At 44.5% G+C, this 19102-nt stretch overlaps 1 protein-coding gene across 4 annotated transcripts in view; it reads right to left on the bottom strand.

The window, feature by feature from the left end:
- MAPRE2 (microtubule associated protein RP/EB family member 2) overlaps positions 1-19102 on the bottom strand; it is a 663286-nt gene that overhangs the window by 557427 nt on the left and 86757 nt on the right. For 3 of the 4 annotated variants that reach the window (XM_069220123.1, XM_069220126.1, XM_069220124.1), the window contains one exon: positions 4687-4757. The exons of the other annotated variant lie outside the window; for it this stretch is intronic. The gene's annotated coding sequence lies outside the window, so the exon portion shown is untranslated. The remainder of the gene's footprint in view (positions 1-4686; positions 4758-19102) is intronic. 4 annotated transcript variants of the gene reach the window in all.

Raw genomic sequence — 19102 nt, 5'->3', positions numbered from 1 at the left:
GGTGGTGGTGGTGGGGAGGGGGTACCTTTTCAAGCAACAACCACAATCTCTGTCAGAGTGACCCAAACCACAAAAGTCACTAAATTAGCCTGTGCTTAACCATAGGGCAGCTTGGTACAATAGCAGTCAGGCTTAACTTAGAGGCAATGTGTAAAGTATTTGTGCAGCATATCAAACAGTAATAAAGGGAAACACAACCCTAGCATCAGTCTTCTAGCACTTCTTGTTTTGTTTTGTCATGGTTTTTGCAAAACATTATTGTTTTTGAATATGCCAGGCTTTCTTATATCTAAAACAAGTCATGGGTTACATGCAGAAAAGTTTTTTTTTTGTCTCAAAATCACACATTACCATATTCCTGCATGTCATTGAAGGGAACTACTTTGTGTGTGGCTGTGCTCCTTGCAAAAGGGCAGCATGCCATAACTCGCAGGGAAGTCAGCCAATGGCTGTAGTGGGCTGACACACTGCGCCTTAACGCATGCTGAAGTGGGTGGAAGACAAATGTGAACAACACCAACCAGAGACCAATGAGTGAAGTTTACTAAAACCAAATGATCTTGGTTAACATAGATTTAAAGAAGTCAATATGTCTGGCACTGGCTGCAAGCCTCTTGCCTCTGAGAAAGCGTGAAAGAAAGAAAGAAAGAAAGAAAGAAAGAAAGAAAGAAAGAAAGAAAGAAAGAATTTTTAGATCCACAGACAAAAATGCAAGAAAGCAGGAAAAAAGTAGGCAAGACAGAAAAGAAGGAAAGAAGGACAGTAAGAAAAAAGTAAAAAGGGAATAGCTTACTACAAAACAGTTTCAAATGGATACAATCTGCTATGCAGTGAAACAGCATCAGCCAGAAAAACAAAGAACAATCTAAAAGGAATTTACAACAGCACTGACTGGAGATGGGATCTGACAAAGATGGAATGTACCATGTGTTCACATCAGAATCATCCCGCATCAGCATCTAAATGCTAAGGCAACAATTAAGTAATAATTATAAAGTGAAAACAAAAACACTGGCTCTGAAAGGAACAACACTGTGTGTGGATCTGCTCCTTGTGAAAGAGCAAAATGCAGTTATTCATACTGAAGTGAGCCAGCGGCTGAAGTATGCTGACCCACTGCCCGATGCTGTGGTGAACGTAACCAATATGTGAATGACACAATACCAGACCAATAGATGAAGAGAGATGGCTGAAAGCCCCTTTATGTAAGTATATTATACATATTTTAGTAAAATCAAAAGGTATTGTCGAACACGACTCCTAAAAACAGACCAAAACAAATGTTTTGTGAAAAATAGCACCTAAAAGATACAAGTGCCAACTGTAGGCATCTAGTCACACAAGACCTGACCAAAGTCAAAAGTTACAGTCGACCACGATGGATCGCAGTTTAGCTACAAAAAGTGGACTTGTTTATCTTCGGACTTACAAAAACGTTTGAAGAAAAATGTCTTGCAATGTAAAGTTCAGGGGGTAAGGCAGCCTGCAGTGTCCAAGGAGGAGGCATCATCGCCAGGGAGGCCTTGGACAAAGTTGTGGTGAAGAATTCTAGGTTTGGACCTTGTTACTTTTTTGGAAGTCAAAAACCTTCTGCAGGACGAAGCTACAGGCTGTAGCCGATGAGGGCTCCACTAGTCTGGATATTCCAGAGAGGAGCCACTAAACAGGATTTGTTGCTGCAGAGAAGAATCTAGTGAAGCTATGATCAAACCCAGCCAACCAAGGATGCACCTTGGGCGGGTCAACGAGCAAGTAGGATCCAGTCTCCTGCCGGTTCTTAGACTACTTTTTAGAACTTTCTGTGTCCCAAGTTTTGGATTTTGGCTCTTTGGGCACCCTTAGCACAGCACCACTTCCAAGGGCCCAGGACTGGGAAGGCACCACCTGGAAGGCAGGACTTACTTCAGGCAGGGTCCAGGTGCAGGTTTAAGGTTGTGGGAGCTTTTTGTGTTCCTGTAGCTCAGAACAGGAGGCCAGCCAGCTAGCTCATGGAGTCACTCTGGTAGTCAAGGGATCAAGTAGGAAGGCAGACCTCAAGCAGCAGGGCAGTCCTCTGAGTGGGTAGAAGCAAGGCATGGGAGGACTTTCCTGAGCCAAATGTTTACTAAGAAAACATGTTTTCGAATAAATATACATAAATGGGGTTGCTTTGAGTGTACCTGTGCACAGGAAAAGAAGACCCCTTTAGTATCTTCCACCCACCTCCACTGATTAGACATAGTGAAGAGACAAAGGCCCTCCTGCTACATAATTGGCTTCAAACACACAAATTAGTGAGATTTGGGCTCTGAGTTAGAGTTTGGAAGATGGGTTACTCCGTCACAAACATGACAGATGTTTAAGAGTTGGATATGTGCTCACGCCCACATATTTGTTTACATTCATAAAGGGGAAAGGGTCCCCAGGTGTCAACTTCCTTTGAGAAGTCAGTAACTTATCAATGGTTTAGGGCTGAAATTGCTGTTGCAAATCATTGATTTCAAAATGCAATTTCGGAAGAGCACCCTAAACAGGCTTCTTCCAAAGTGCAATTTGAAAAGTATTTCTAAACCCATATTGAGAGTCAGTACCCTGTTTGGGAATTACTAAATGGGTTTAGTACATTTAAAAAAAACATTTAGAGGACACAAAGCCATTAATTTAGGGAATCTCAGGCTTTGAGACTGCCAAATGGCTTTGCACATCTCTGCTTACTTGCAATCAGGATTACAAGTTGTGTGATAACACTATGGCCCTCATTACAACCCTGGCGGTGGGAGGAACGCTGGCGGTAACACCGCCAACAGGCTGGCGGTCTTCCGCCAGCGTATTATGACCGTGGTCTCTCCACTATACCGCCAGGCGTTCATAATCCCCAACCACCAGTCTGTCCATGGTGGTGAAGGCTGGTGGTAAGGGAGACTCAGGGTGTCCCTGAGGGTCACTGCACTTCCCATGCACTTGGAAAGGGCAGTGCAGGGGCCCCCAGGCACAGCCCCATCGTGCATTTTACTGCCCGAATTACGGGCAGTGAAATGCGCGACGGATGCTGCTGCACCCCCTGCACATCAACATTGCCGCCGGCTCTATTATGAGCCAGCTTTAATGTTGATGTGACTTTTCCGCTGGGCCAGTGGAAATGTCATAATAGGGGGCCAAGCATACTGCCAGCACTGGTGGTATATTGGCTCCCGCGGCTTCGGCGGTCGTAATGAGGGACTATGTGTTTTGCTGTAAAATATAACAAGTAAAACCTGATGGTATTTACACTGCAAATATACTGCATATTATGTTTCAGCTGCATAGAATGGATGAAAATATGAGGTCTTACTCGGTGATCACCAACCACGAGGTATGGACTCTGAATAGGGAGTGTAATACTACACCCAGTTAATACTGCACCCAGCAGCCTCAGTATTTAACCTTTAGGGTAAATATTTACCAGATGCAGCATAATTTCCCAGTATAAAAGGCAACTCACAATGAGGCTAATGTCCATTAAAAACAAGTGCTAAAAAGACTATCAGACAAATAGGAAAGGTAAAGGGGAGCCAGTGAAGAGAAGTGACGCTAAACCATCTGTTGACAAGCTGCTTAATGGACAATGTTCTGTTCTGTCGTAAAGCAGTGAAGGTGGCAGGAGACGCCGGCACAAGAAATGAGAGTAAACTTACATTACTAACAGTACATTATAGTCCTTTACATCACAACTGACCACTGTCTCTCACAGTACAATAACCCACTGCAGATCACAATCCAGCATACACTGCACCCTCTGACCACGAGTGCAGACCGGGCCCGGCACAAACACTCCTTGAAATCCCAATGCAGCACTGATCACAGCACTGACAAGTGCAAACAGACTGGAGAAGTGTCTTAACAGTAGAGACTGTCTCCACGCCTCTGTTGCCTACCCGCTGTCGTTAGTGCAGTACAGTTTCATATGGATCAGTCTCTCCAACTCTATTGGTCTTAGGTAAATTCAGCAGTAGTATATCAGTCACGGATGGAAGCGAGATTGGCAAAAGAACAACGGAGGTCGATAATTTAGGGCAGTATAGCAAAAGAAGACCAAAAAATTCATAAATTGCATACATGTTTTGATTAATGGAGCAGATTGCCATCTATCCACTACTACATTTTTTGCTACTACTAGCCTCAGAGCACTTTGCTGAGGTGAGGGAGAGGGCTGGGCACAGGGCTCAACATTGCAAATGGGTACAATCTTCTGATTCTTCCACAAGACTGCCATTGTTGGCTTATGAGAAAGCCTTCACATGAAAGCCACTGAGTGATGAGCAAGGCATCTGGCCAGGTAGATGGCAGGAACTGTGAAAATGACTGCAGCGCAAAGGACTGGGCAGAGTGCGCTGAGCAATAACCCTTCTCTATCTTGAGCTATGTTCCCTGCAGACTGCATATGTAGCTTAAGTGTGCAGCTTGATGTTATGCCTGCTCCATCCGTGACTTGACTGTAGCAGAATGTTTGAATATTCATGGCACATCTCATTCGTGGTTTACTCAATCAAGGCTGCTGTCTTGCTTTGGAGACCCAAGATTTAATATTAACAACTAAAATATATAAGAAGTCCTTTGCAAAGTGTGTGCTTTTAGCTAGTTATTTACAAATTCCTTTGCACTCTCCTATGCGAGGTCCCACATTTAACTGGCCATTAAGTAGGACACAGACTCCACTTAAATGCTTACCCTTTAGACACAAAAGGCCTGGTGTGCCAAACAGATGTCTCTCTCCTCACTTCTCCTTGGAAACGTTCCAGCTAAACCCAAGAGAAAAATTGAGGTTTTTAGATTAAAATGATAGAGCGAAATGTGGACTACACAATATCAGAAAGCCATCAGAAAGGCATGCATTAACAACTTTGCTAAGTGTCCGTGGGAAGAGCCTACAGTCTTGTCAGATAATGTTAGGAACTTTACTACAACCCAGGAGCTGTGAAACTCTTTAGCTTGTAACCCTGGAGGGAAGAAATTACAAACATCCATGAGGATATTGTTAAAGATACTCACACAATTAACTTTATCATGGAAGCTAAATAATTATCCAGGAGTAAAGACAGCTCCCAAACTTTTTTTTATGTCTGCATTACTCTTGGTGCACATTCTTGCCTCAAAACTACATGAGAAGATCTAAAAGTTCGATAGCAGAAGGTCTATTTATAACAGTCAACGGCTCCCTACAGAGAGAGATACACTCAGCTACATTCAGAGTTTCAGCTGTTTTTCCTCTGTCAAAGAAGCCATCACTAGATCCAAATGATCCAGCAAATGTTCAGACAATTGTGGAGCAGTAGGTCATGTTAGTAGATTGTAGTCTAAATGACATTTTTGCATACCATCAAGTATTTATTTCCCTGTTTGTAATACCAGACACTGAACCGTACTGGCACTTTAAATAATTTTTATGTGGACGCATTTATGTACACTTTTTCCTCATTATCAAAAGCCTGGCCAGAAGACAAGAGCAAAGGTCATCTAAAAGCCTGGTGTATGGTGTCCGAGTCGGCTGAGCACCTTCAAAAAGATGAGACTGTTTCTCTTCCCACCAAGGAGATGTTCTTTGTCGCTTGGAATAAGATAAAAGCTAACACTAGGCTCTCTGGAAAGCTTCCTTACTGCACACATTATTCAAAGCGTGGTAGTGGTATTTCACAGCTGTGTTTAAAGGATCCTGTAACTGACATTGTGCCCTGCTGAAATATCTGTTGTTTATAGCCTGTAAGTAATCTTGTTCAAATCTATTCACGTGCTGTTGTCTGACCCTACAAGACTTAGGACCTGTGCGGCTAACTGAGCACAGTGCCTGGGCAAGGCAGAGTGAGATAAGAGACTAGCTGCAACATCCTTTGTTAGTTCTGGCAAAAGTGGGCACTCAGACCACCGTGCCTTCACCCACCAGAGCACTTGACCTTGAACCACAAAGGTCACTGCCCTTTGAAAACCCTGCCATTAGGGAAGTCAGGGTAATGCCAGCTGACGCCCTTAATAACACTGTCACTCCGAAGTGCATGATCAACGCAGGGTACAATATGTCGTGGTAGGAAAGATACAGAACTAGCAAGGGCGTTGAGAGAAAGATGGAGAGAATAACCAAATCAATCAGTGTCTCTGGAAACACTGGCCAACTCTTCCCTTTTTAGGTTGAAGCCGACCAGACAGCACAGCTGTTTGGTTTGCTAAAGACATCTTGGGGACTTTCAGAAAGCTGACCTAGGAATGCATGCCGCTTGCTGATTTTTGGTTTGTAACTCAGACTTTCTAGCTTTCCATTTGCAGGCTTTATTTGCTTTAGGCTTTTCATGTTCAGTTTGTTCCTCATTTTGCTTAAACCGTGTTTTCTGTATCCTTCCACATACTCGCTTTCTATTAACAGGCCTTTAAATCTTGTTCTTATCTTAGAACATTTGCTACGCATTCAAAGACCAAGGTCAAATGTCAGGCGCTGTCTTCCAAGGGAGCTCTTGTACTTTTCTTTCTCTGACTTCAAGAGGAGTGGACTGATGTGACAATCTTGCTGGATACTGGGGGTAGGAAAGAGTTTTTTTTTTTGTACACACCAACATTTAAATGAACTGTGTAAGTATTTCAGAATATATCAGAATTATGAACGCACAAATAAAGCACATTTTTGTTATTTCTGAAGTGTGCTGGAAACTACTTCAATATGATCAAAACAAATCATTAAACTAGGTGATGCAATTTCCACACATTTCCGTCTGTGTACTGTATAGTTTTACTAGTAAAACTGTATGTCTGTGCAAATGTGAAGGTCATTTCAATTGAAAATGTGTTGACTGGTATGCCAGTGTGCTACCACACCATGATTACTCCACTCTATGCCACTCCACTCTACTTCACACCACTCCACACTACACTGCACCACTCCACTTTACCCGACTCCATGCCACTGCAATCTACGCCACTTCACGCTATGCCTCTCCACTTTACCCTGTACCACTCCACTCTATGCTAATGCATTCTTCACCATTCTACACTACTGCACTCATTGCCACTGCTTTCTACACCACTCCAGTCTAGGCCACACCAATCTAATTCCACTCTATGCCACTGTATGCTACACTACTCTGCAATACTGCACTGTATGCCACTGCACTCAATGCCAATACACCCTACGCCAATACACTTTACTCTGCAACACTCAACTCTTTGCCCCTGCACTCTATTCCAATCCACTGTACGCCATTCTAATCTACTCAACACCACTACACTCTATGCCACTGCACTCTACACCACTTCACTCTACTCTGAAACAATCTATTGTACACCACTGCACTCTACACCATTCTACTCCACTCTATGTCACTGCACTCTATGCCACTCTCCAATGGCGTACAGTGTAGTGGTTAAGAGCACTCTACACAACTGCACTCTATGCCACCACACTCTACGCTCCATTATTGTACTCTACGCCACTGATCTCTACGCCACTCTACTTCTTTTTACACCACTGCACTCTGACACTCTACTCTGCAACACTGCACTCTCTGCCACGGAACTCTACGGCCCTCTACTCTGCACTTCTTCACTCTGCGTCACTGCACTCTATGCCACTATACTCTACTGTGCCCCACTCTATGGTATTCTACTCTACATCACTGTACTCTATGCCACTCAACTCTACTCAGCGCTCTATGACACTCAACTCTATTCTGTGCCACTGCCCTCTGCATCACTCACCTATACGCCACTCCACTCCGCACCACTGAACGACACTCTGCACTACACCACTACACCCTATGCCATTGCACTGTATGCCAAGGCACTGAAGCCACTGCACTCTACTCTGCGCCACTCTACTCTGAGCCACTGCACTCTGTTATGCACCACTCTAATCTATGCCACTTAATTCAACGACACTGCATTCAGTGCCACTCTGCACTCTACATCTCTGTACTTTGCAACACTCTAAGAATTGCACTCTACAACAGTTCACTCGACACTATGCCACTCCAGTGTATGCCACTCTATGCAACGCCACACTATGCCACTGCAATATGTGACACTCTCTGCCACTCCACTCTACAACACTCTACTCCACTCTTCGCCATTCCACTCTATGACATTCCACACCTCTCTCTTCTATGCCACTTTTAGCCATGCTGAACAGCAGCCACACTGGTGAACAACATGGCTAAAACACATTGGCAAAGGCTGCTTCATTTTGTTTTGTTTTTGTAAATTTTATCAGGACCTGGCTAAAATCTATTTACTCCCTATCCTTAGGAAGTGAGGCATTCGTTCCTCCCTGGCTGCCCTGGAGTACTTTCAATCTCTTGAGTCTTCAACAATTTGTGCTAATGTTTGTTGTTGTTTTAACCTTTTTTTATTTTTTCTGTAGCACTGTAGCCTTTTCAGCTCTGATAGATATGCCATGAAATTATTTTACACATTATGTAACAAAGTAGCATTGGCTTTTTATTTGACAATTCGGGGTGGTGTGTAACAGTTAGGGCGTCGCCCCTCATACTTAAAATGCTGCTAATATTTTGATGATTTTCTAAGAATTCCTTGTTCTGGCCAGGGAGCCCATGTTGTAAATAATCTAACACAGTTGTGGTCGAAATAAAGGTTTAAACTCAAACACACTGGCAAAGCCAAAAGCTCTTGCGTAGGCGAGACCTATTGGCTTTGCCAATGCTTGTTCTGCACTGCAGAGAAAGCTTTGTTGAGAGAGAAGCAAAAGGCCCTTCACCCTCGGTCATTGGTTGTTAGAAGAGAATCTGGCATATCGGTGAGCCATCATTCATCAGCTATTAGTTAATTATAATTGCCATTGAATATAATGTCATTCATGATGTGGAGCTTCGCCTATGTACTAGCTTTTGTCCACTTCAGTAGTGCGACAATGAAATTAGTCTGCATAGGGTAAGAGGCTCCTTTTCAGTGCATTGATGAAGACGTTACAGGAAGTGAATGGCAAGACCGCCTGAAAAGTAACGCATGCTTGCCTTACAGCTCTGGTCTTAAGATACCATTTCCCTCCAACGCTGAGCAGTGCTGGGTCCTGGATGGAAAGTCACCAAAGGTAGGTTTGCTCTCAGTTTGGTTGAGAGGAGGCTTCATCAGCATTGTTACTAGGCTGGGAAATAAAATGAAGCACAACTCGTCTTAAAATTCCACCACTGCATGCATAATTGAATGTGCATGCATTTTGAATATTAATAAATATAGTTCTGTTGCTGGTCCTGCTCCTCTCCAAGGGCAGCAGGCCTGCCCTGGGTGCTCCTGTGGACGTCAGAGAAGACGGTACAGAAAGGCTGAACTCTCCCAAAAGATCCAGGCCTGCTCACACCGATCAGAGAGTATACCTTACCTTGCACACACTGCTGGTGAAATCTGCACAGTTCAACTCCCCCACATAAGCTCAACCCCATAGACTGCACCTTCGACGGCACAGAGACCTTCCCCAATACAGTGCTCCACAATGGCCATGTCCTCAAAATTGTCCTTGCTCCTCACACACTGCTACTACCCCCCCCCCCACCCCCACACGGCTGTAACTCACGCCTGTGCCTCACCGTTGTTGCCCTCATCATCCATCCACACGATTACAATTTCACCTATATGTCCCCCAATATTTCCATGCATGGATCTATGCTCTCACTAACCAGTTCCGGCACTCAGTCACCTACCTTTTTGTCCATAAACACCCTCATTCATCCACCTCCCATTCACTCATTCACAAGCCTACCTACTCACCCACCTACATAACCACACTCACAAATAAGACACTCAATGAAGAAGCACTTATAAAAAAGCACAGACCTATGGCTTTATCAATATATGTTTTATGGAAGAAACTCCTTTCTTTAGGGAAACTTGCTGATTAAAATGTAATGTTTTTTTTATTTTATCCATCTTAATGAATTTCTAACTCCAGACCAATTTTCCTCCATTAGCCTGGGCTCTTGCATCAATCCACCGTGTCAGCCGTGTAGATCAATTTGTTCCCTATTATCGGCCCGTCTACCATAGGTAGCACTTTCAAGAGATTTTAAAGCTTTGTAAGGAAGACAAAAGCAAAAAGCAAGACATCGTGGCATGTACAAAACAGACTGTAAAAACAGATTAAAAAACACCTACTGACTAAATATGCATGATATACAAATATACAAAACAATTAATGGGCATCTAAACTCAGTACCAGACCCTTGGCTCTAAATATGCTGGGGCTGGAATTAGAATAGTAAATTAGCACAGTGCTACAATAGATGGGAAAATGAGTTTGGCTGGATTTAGGAATTTAAATTCAATTGAAATTGTTTGTTGTTTATGCATCGCCGATATTTTGGCAGTTGATATTTTTCAGACTGTGTTTTTTATGTTTTTTTCATGTGGAACCCAAAATATCACTTCTTGTTTTCTGTTTAACTCTATGTCTTCCAGTCCTTAGTACTTTCTCATTTCTCTTTTCTGGACCATCCCTCTCTAACCTCTTATGATCTCCCTCATTAGCTGCTTAATTTGAGCTGGGGTTGCAGGCGGGGCCTACTGGTAATCGTTTTTGGGGACTGGCACTTATGTTCCTTATCAGATTTTGACTAAGAACTAGAGAGAGAAAAAACATGCAAGAAGGAAAAGAAAGACATAAAAACTGTAACTAAGGTAGAAAACAGAAACTTGCGAGAATGGGGATAAATGGGCAGGGAGTGTCTGGTCGTGACTTACAGAGGCATGAGGTGGAATCAGGACTACACAGTCTTGGTTTTCAGTGCCTTGACCTTTGATAGTGCCAGGCGCGGGCTTCTGAACAAAATGATTTTCCCCTTACTCATTCTTTCACATAATAAGCAGTGGGTATCAGTGGATTCAGCATATGCTGATGAGTTGTAAATGCGCAGATATGATAGATATGACAAATGAGGGCAGTTTCACGTGGTTGTAAAAACGCACACAAAGATTTATAACTGAGAAGAAACAGTTAAATATATGCAATCCATGGTATTTCAAGGAAATCTCAGGGTAACAAAGTGCAACTCTGAGGAAGGGAAATTAAATAAATGCTTAATCCTAAACCTAGGCCTAAACCGTTAAGACTATATCCACCTCTCTCTGTGCCACCAGCAAAAGCCCTTATGACTAGCCCACGCTCACAATCCTAACCTACGCACTGATTCCTAACACTCGCAAGTTACATTTCGGCATCTAAACTCAAAAACCTAATCCTAAATAGTTAAGACCTTAAACAAACTATTTTATACACCACTTGGGCAGTAGCAGAAATGGAATCGGCTATCCTTCAACAAACCCATATGGTGTATATGAGATTATTGGACATTATGGGAGTTGGCTTTATCGATCACAGTGTTCCCATTTGCATGTCTCACTTCAACCACTGAAGAGACATGAGAAACATTTCCAGAGTACTGCACGAAAAGAATGGGCAAGAGCTCTCGCTTATCTGTTTACAGTTTCTTGTAATGCTCAATTTAAATTGATCCAATTTGTTTAACCAGGGGATCCCCATCTATCCAGATTACACCAACAAGGTGCAGGGCTCCTGTAAATCATTCCTGGAGGTTAAGGCCAAGCTTTGTGTGATGGGCCTCTGGTATATGTTGTTGTACCCAGCCAGGCTGAGAGTGATTTTGAGCGCCAAAGATGTGTGGCGCTGGCTGGAAGTTTGGGATAGGGTGCCCAAGGAGCATACTGGATCCTGGAGAACTGGAACTTGGAGAATGGCAGAAGTAGAGAGCTCTGACTGGAGGGTGAGTGGGAGACCTATATCTCTCCACAGACGGTCCCCTGCAAAGGATGATCCTTCCAGGGTGGAGATCGAGGAGGATGGAACCATGGCTTTCACCTATCTGGCCCAGAGGCCAGAGTCAGGGGTGACTTCCCCACTGCACGAGGAAAGTTTGATGCCCTCTGAGAATGCAAATGGGGCTTCACCTCTGCAATGCTATCTAATGACCCTCCCCTTCTGTTCTTCCTCCCTTGCAGACAGGACTCCTTGGAACTTTTGTTCCCCCATAGCTTGTAGGGGGTCGTGGGTGGGAGCTTGCATTCATGGTCTGTTGAATTGAATGATAACCATTATTGCATACGCAGTGCTTAATTTCTATCTGAAGCCCTGATATTCTGTGTGTGGATGCCTAGGTTATTCTGAAGGCATGACATTCTGTATGTGGGTCATGTCTTAGTGGGTACCCTCTCCAGGTTAGTGGACCCCAAACAAATTTGCAGTGTGAAGTTTTGTTGATACGCTTCATATCCAGGGTGGTGGTTGGGGGCTGTTCTTGGATTCTGCTGTTTGGGGTTCTTTGTTGCTTTTTATAATGGTGTGGTTGTTTTGCTGGTGCAGACATTCTCTTATGTGGCAGGGTATGTCCGAGGGCTGCGAGGGTATTCTAAGATACAGGGTCCACTTATTTCTTCGAAATTATAAGATCCAAATTGCTTGACTCCAGGAGATACATCTTATGTAGGAGGAGAGACGGAAGTTGCAAAAAAGTGGAGGGGTGAACTATTTTCTGCATCCTATTCTTCCTATGCTGGGGGATAGCCATTTGGGTGGCTCCTGGGGTCCCCTTTACGAACACCTATGGTGAGGCAGATGTGGAGGATTGGTACGTCCTGGTCCAGGGCATGCTGGATGGTAAGGAGATCACACTACTAAACTCATACACCCCCAATGTTGATGATAGGAATGTCTTTTGAAGGACTGCAGCACTTGTTGACCGACAGTGTAGATGCTCCCATAAATTGGGCGGGAGATTTTCATTGTGTCCTGGATGGAACAGGAGATCGCTATCCGCCAAAAGAGGGTACCTAGCCTCTACTGGTGAGCTTGTTGAGGAGGGTGATGCATAATCTGGGCCTACTGGATGGGTGGGGGCTACTGCAGCCAAGTGGTCGCAAATATACATGTCATTCCTGGACCCATAATATTCACAGCTGGTTGGACTGATTCTTGGTGGGCGGTTTAGATCATGCTCAAATTGGTGCGGTGACACACATGGTACGGTTCCTTTCTGCTCATGCCCTGATGTTGCTGACAGTGGTCTGGGGCAGAAAACCGAGCAGGGCCCGGGGATGGCATGTGCCCTCTGATCTTCTCATGGATGTGACCTGTAGGGAGGACTTGACGACTGCTCTGGAGAACTACCTAACTGAGAACTGGGGGATCATGGTCAAGTGGGAGGCCTTAAAGGTTGTAGTGCACAGGGAATTCACTGGGACTGTCTGTAGAGTACGTAGGTGCCTCATAACAGACCTGAAGACCCCAGAGGATCAGCTAGCCAACCTCCAGAAACAGGAGATAAGCTTGGCTGATGTCTACGTAAAGACTTTAGTGGTTTACAGGGAGATACACACCCTCTGGGATACATTGGACAAAACTGCTTTGAAATACTATTGTCAGCTGTTACACAGGGAAGGTGACAAATTTGGGAAGCTACTGCCATGGGTCCTTAGGCGAGAAAGGGGGGTGCCCCCGATTCTATCTATACGGAATGCAGAAGGTCATTTGCAAACTGAGCAGCAGGGAATTTTGTCGGCCCTGTTGGATCACTTTAAGTTGGTGCAGAGAGGTGGCCCACCAGACACTGTGGGAGGGATAGACAGGTTTGTTTTTGGCTAAAGTGGGACTTCCTCAGTGACGGATGGAGGTTGTGAAGGAATAGGAGAGGGATCTCACTCTGGAAGAAGGAGATGCAGCCATCAATGCACTTAGCATGTCCAGGGACCCAGGTGGAGATGGGCTCCCGGAGAGTTCTATCACACCGTCTGTACTGCTCTAAAAAACAAACTGCTGGGGTTCTATATAAAGGCGAAGGAAAGACGTCCTCTCCCACTGACTATGCGAGAAGCGATAGTGTGTCTAATGTTAAAGCCTGGTAGAGATTCTGATGATTCTTCTGCTTACAAGCCCTTAACTAAGCTAAATACAGATCTTAAAGTTCTGTGCCAAATATTGGCAACTAGGTTGAGAGGGGTGGTTCGGGAGATGGTTCATGAGGACCAATGTGGCGTTATGCCAGCACATAGCACCACACATAACCTCCGTAGGTTGACCCATGTACTACATGACACCTTGGACGGAGAGAGGGAGGTGGCTTTGGTCTCCCTCAACCTTGAAAAGGTTTTTGATACAGTGGAGTGGGCCTACTTAATGGCAGTCTTGTGGGGTATGGGCTTTGGCCCTAATTTATGCACCTGGATACAACTCCTATACACCGACCCTTAAATACCCATTAGGGTTAGTGGAGAACTTTCTGAAGCCTGGCCGGTAGGGAGGGGTATGTGTCAGGGGTGCACTCTCTCGCCCCTCTCATTCACCTTATCGATAGAGTGCCTTGCACTGCTACTACGCGTGGAACTGGAACTCTGGGGGATTGGGGTGGGGAATGTTATCCACATTGTTTCATTATATGTGAATGACGCATTGGTGTATGTGCAAGCACCAGGGGAGTCAGTTCCAAGATTGATGTAGTTACTAGGGGCCAGATGTAGCAACCGTTTTGCATGGCGCAAACTGCGAAATTCGCAGTTTGCGCCATGCAAAACAGGCATCGCGATGCACATTCCCATTTTGCGTGTCGGTACCGACTCGCAAAATGGGAATGCGAATCGCAAATAGGAAGGGGTTCCCTTCCTATTTGCGATTCGCACCGCGATGCAGAATTGCTTTGTGACCGCAAACACGGTCTCAAAGCAATTCGCAGTTAGCACCCATGTGAAGTGGGTGCTAACTTATTCGCAGAAGGGAAGGGGTCCCCATGGGACTGCTTTATTAAAAAAGAAGTCACAGACATGGAGGTCTGCTGTTTCCAGCAGGCCACCATCCCTGTGAGTGCAGGGAATCGCAAGGGGGTCGCAAATTGCGACCCCCTTGCGATTCGCAGATGGTGTCATGGACACCATTCTGCATATGAATTTGCGACTCGCAAAATCATATCTCCCTACATCTGGCCCTTGGTTCCTTTGGTGAGCTCTCGAGTCTAGGATTAATGGCCGCAAGCCGGTTTTGTTCCCCCTAGGTGGTCTAAGTGGAAGGCAGTTGGGCCAACTACTGGATGTGGGTCTCTGGTGGCAGTTGGAAGGATTTTAGTACCTGGGGATATGGGTTACCCACACTGAGCTGCAGCATCAATGCAAAAATGTATACAAGGTGTTGATGGGGCTAGAGAATTGCATCAAATTTATGAATAAATTTCCCCTCTCAGTGATGGAGCAGGCGTCTGTGGATAAAATGGTTTTCCTTCTGTGTTGCCTGCACCTCATCCAGAATTCTCTGTTTCTGCTGTGGGATCAGTTTGTTCACGAGCTGGGTAACCTGTTGGTGAATCTCACATGGGCAGGTAGACGTAGAAGGGTGGTGCTGCCAACATTCGAGTAGGACTTGGAGGATGGGGGATTTGCGGTCCCAGACATATAGCTCTACTATCATGCCACACTCTTGCAGCATGCCACTAGATTCCTCACAGAGTCTAATGATTGGTAGAAGCGACTTCTGGGATCCGAGTTTTGTGGCAACACTTTGCTTCAGTTGTTGATGCGTGGGGGCAGATCGGACTGTCCAGTTCCATATTTAATTCGATTAAACAACTGGACTTTGGGAGAAGGTAGTCCAAAAGTTTCTTCATAGGGCCCCTTCAATAGGGAGCTACGGCTGTGGGATTTGGTTCCATTTAGGAATATTGATGTAGACATGACTATGGAGCAATGGGGTGGGGGTGCCTGGTAGCAGGTATTATAAACCCCAGAGACACCTTCATTACATTCCCAGATGCCCAGGACTCTTTTGGGGTTGGACCAGCCCACTTCTTGCATTATGCTAAATTTGAGAGTGTCGTGAAGGAGCCCTGGACGGATTGCCCTGTGGTTTCTAGGTCCTCGAGGGTACTGGATGGTCTCATTGAGTGGGAAGAGGGACGTTACCTGATTACCCTCATCTACAGCACTCTTAGGAGTGATATGCAATCTAAACAATTACCATCACGTTAGGCCTGGGAGAAAGATAAGGAAACGTCAATCTCATATTCAGATTGGGTGAGTGCGATGGGCGTTGTGTGTACTGTATCTTTTAACAACAGATTTAAGTTACTACATTTTCATTTCTTACATTGTACCCATGCCACTCCCTATAACCTGAACAAAACAGAACCCGCTAAGGGAGCCTAGTGTGGGCTGTGGTGCAATTGGGGCCTCTTTCATTCATCTAGCGTGGGAATGCGAAAAAGTTCTGGACTTTTGGGGACAAGTAGTGCCACGCACAGAGACAGCCATTTGGATTAGAATGCAATTGACGCCACTAGCCTAATTGTTAGGAGTGGTGATACGCCCTAAAAGTAATAAAATCCTTTACAGACTTACCCAGATTGCTTTATTATTGGTGAAGAAACGGCTAACTGTTGGGTGGATTGGTACAAGGGTCCCCCTGTTGGATCATTGGTTGTGAGATATCTTAGAGTGGGGAGGGACAAAGGAACACCACAGGAGGGTCTCTCGTACCGATGGAAGGGTAGCAGATGCCATAATGTTGTGGGCGCAATTACTGACTATGTACTAGGAGGAAAGCGATTTGAGGGCCGAGAGTGGATCTGATATAGATGGCTAATTGTGTGCAGGGCTTATATTCACATCAATTTTCTAATTACCAAGAGTATAATCGTGCATCCTTGCATAATGAGAGTTATGCAGCCTTTGTTCCATAGACGAGGTACGTTAATTCTGGCTAGGCTAGTAGATGTGTCCGCTCTAAAGTTAAAATATACTCCTTGTCTGTTGCTGCCTTTAATGTGCTATTGCAGTAAGAATATATATGACACTATCAACTCACACTGTATGTTTTTGTTCTGCCTTTCCTTTTATTTTGCAGAGACCTAATAAAATACAGTTTAAAAAGGAAATTGATCCAATTTTTTAAACTGCACCGAGCCAATCTTTTCCCGTCTGGATTCATAACATTTTCCCAGGGGCTTCAGCCTCTTGTTCACGCTGTACCGGACACCAGAGAAACTCTATCATATGATATGAGATTGCCCATCTTTAATGGCGTACTGGACTTCCCATTCTGGGAACAAAACTTATAATTGGGGATTGGTGCAGCAGAGTAGCTATTTGGGATGGACTTTGACCCTTATTAAGGCGAGGGAAGTGGAATGCCACCCTATTTTAAGTCATTTGACTTAAATGCTATCACACAAGGCAAGGGGCCACTGTTGATTCTCTTCTGAACAGGAAACTACTCTAGAGACCTTACTTGAGAAGAACAGGCATGAGGGTTTCAGAAGTTGTAGCATGGGAGATTCCACAATCTCTCTGACAGCAGTGTTTTATGTAGGACTTAGCTCAGCTACAGCTTAAGGCCACTGTATGCACCCAACCTGTTGAGTGTGCAGTAAAAGCAGGTATGTTGCCCATGATAAAGAAACGTTTTAAAGTACAGTTAGTCAGGGACGACTATAAGAAACTACAGCCATTGGAAACATTTCAACTCCAGATACAGTATAGATTGGGCAAGCTTGCTTTTAGGGTGTCAGTTACATGCAGCAATTACTGGGAAGGCGGGCCGCTCCACCACTTGTGTGCAATGGAGAGGAGTATTGACTGCTATGTTCTCGAGAAGGATGGGGAAAAATAAAATTCCCGCTGAAAGTCTGAGCAACAGGGGACGTTACGACAGAAAATGCACTTCTAATACTCCAGTTGATCTGGAGTTCAGGGAGGATTCTATTTGATCAGGGATTCTGCTTATGTCCCACTGGGGCAGCAACATGACCCAGACAGGTTTGGGGTACAAGGAACTGCAGTCTCCTCGTATCCTCGCTCTTCTGTTAGTGAAGGTGCCTGTATCTTAAATCAAGGTTCTTGGGTCGGACGTGCTTTAGACTGTTTTAGATTTTTTTTTAAAGTGCTTGCACCACTTCTGCTTCACAATAAGGATGCAATGATAACTCCTGAAACACTCTTAGATTTAACTGCACATACTACACCGACAAAGTGTGGAAGGGCAGTCTATGTCCACGGCTCTCGATGAGCAGCACATCTGGCCTACACTACTCTTGCATGACGCACAGGCATGAGCATGCAGTGCTGAAACGCCGCTGCACACGGGCTCATAGCTAGATGACAAACGGCTTAAGAAAAGTATTTTGAGAGTTTCAGGAGTTAGGCCCGGGCTTGCCAAAGAAAGTACAAGATAGTGCCAGCCTACCCATAAAAATAAAATTAATGACTCGATTTACATCTGACCTCAGACGGGAAATGGAACTCGCGTTTTCATTTATCCTTGGCAAACCTTCCTTGGCAGTACAAGTGCTGCCAAGAAGTAATGGAGGGACTAGATTTATTATCAGCAGCAAAAGAATCAGAGGATTTGATGTCAAGCCCCACAGGGCACCCTTTAAAGGGAAGTCTCTTTAGTCCAACTACAAAGAAACAACATCACTTCAGGACAAAGAACAGAAACAATTAGAAATGTAACATGTTTAACATGTACTACAACTCTCATGAGCAGTGAGGAAGTCACCCCTCCCGCTGCACTCTACCAGAGTACGATAGTTGTCAAGAAGGGAGCACTCACCGTGACTCCAAGGAATGAGTGTCCTCAAGAGACTCCTGAACTTCATAAGAAAGTAGCTTCCAGGTGCTTTCGACTAACGCAGTACAAAGAATTGGGACACACTAGATAAAGCCATGTGCTCAATATCATAATTCTGTTCAAGTCATTAAGAAAGTATCACGAGCAGACCATTTTGGGGTTCTAACAATGAATTAAGAGTTCAGTATTTTTGGTTTGGACTTCTACATCAAAATGCGATCCAATAGTAATATATACTTGTCACAGAGATTAATCATGATTAGCTTTGAGTCTGTTAATCCAACATAACCACATCTCGAATATATACACGATTTAACCAATCCCTCTTCTTGGAGTTACTGGAAATGTGAATGCAAAATACATCCCGCCACCTATCAGTCTATCCACCCTTTTTCCAGTGACGCCTGGTGATCTTTGACAGTGGTGAGGTATAATACCTGCCCGGATTTCACACCATTTGTTTTTTAATGTGCCTAACTCATACTTACTACCGCTCATATTTATTCTTCTCTCACTCACTCTAACACACATTCTCTC

The sequence above is a fragment of the Pleurodeles waltl genome, chromosome 2_2, assembly GCF_031143425.1.
Source record: "Pleurodeles waltl isolate 20211129_DDA chromosome 2_2, aPleWal1.hap1.20221129, whole genome shotgun sequence".
In the NCBI taxonomy this organism is placed as follows: Eukaryota; Metazoa; Chordata; class Amphibia; order Caudata; family Salamandridae; genus Pleurodeles; species Pleurodeles waltl.
The sequence above is the reverse complement of the archived record's forward strand: the minus strand, read 5'-3'. Positions and strand labels throughout refer to the sequence as shown.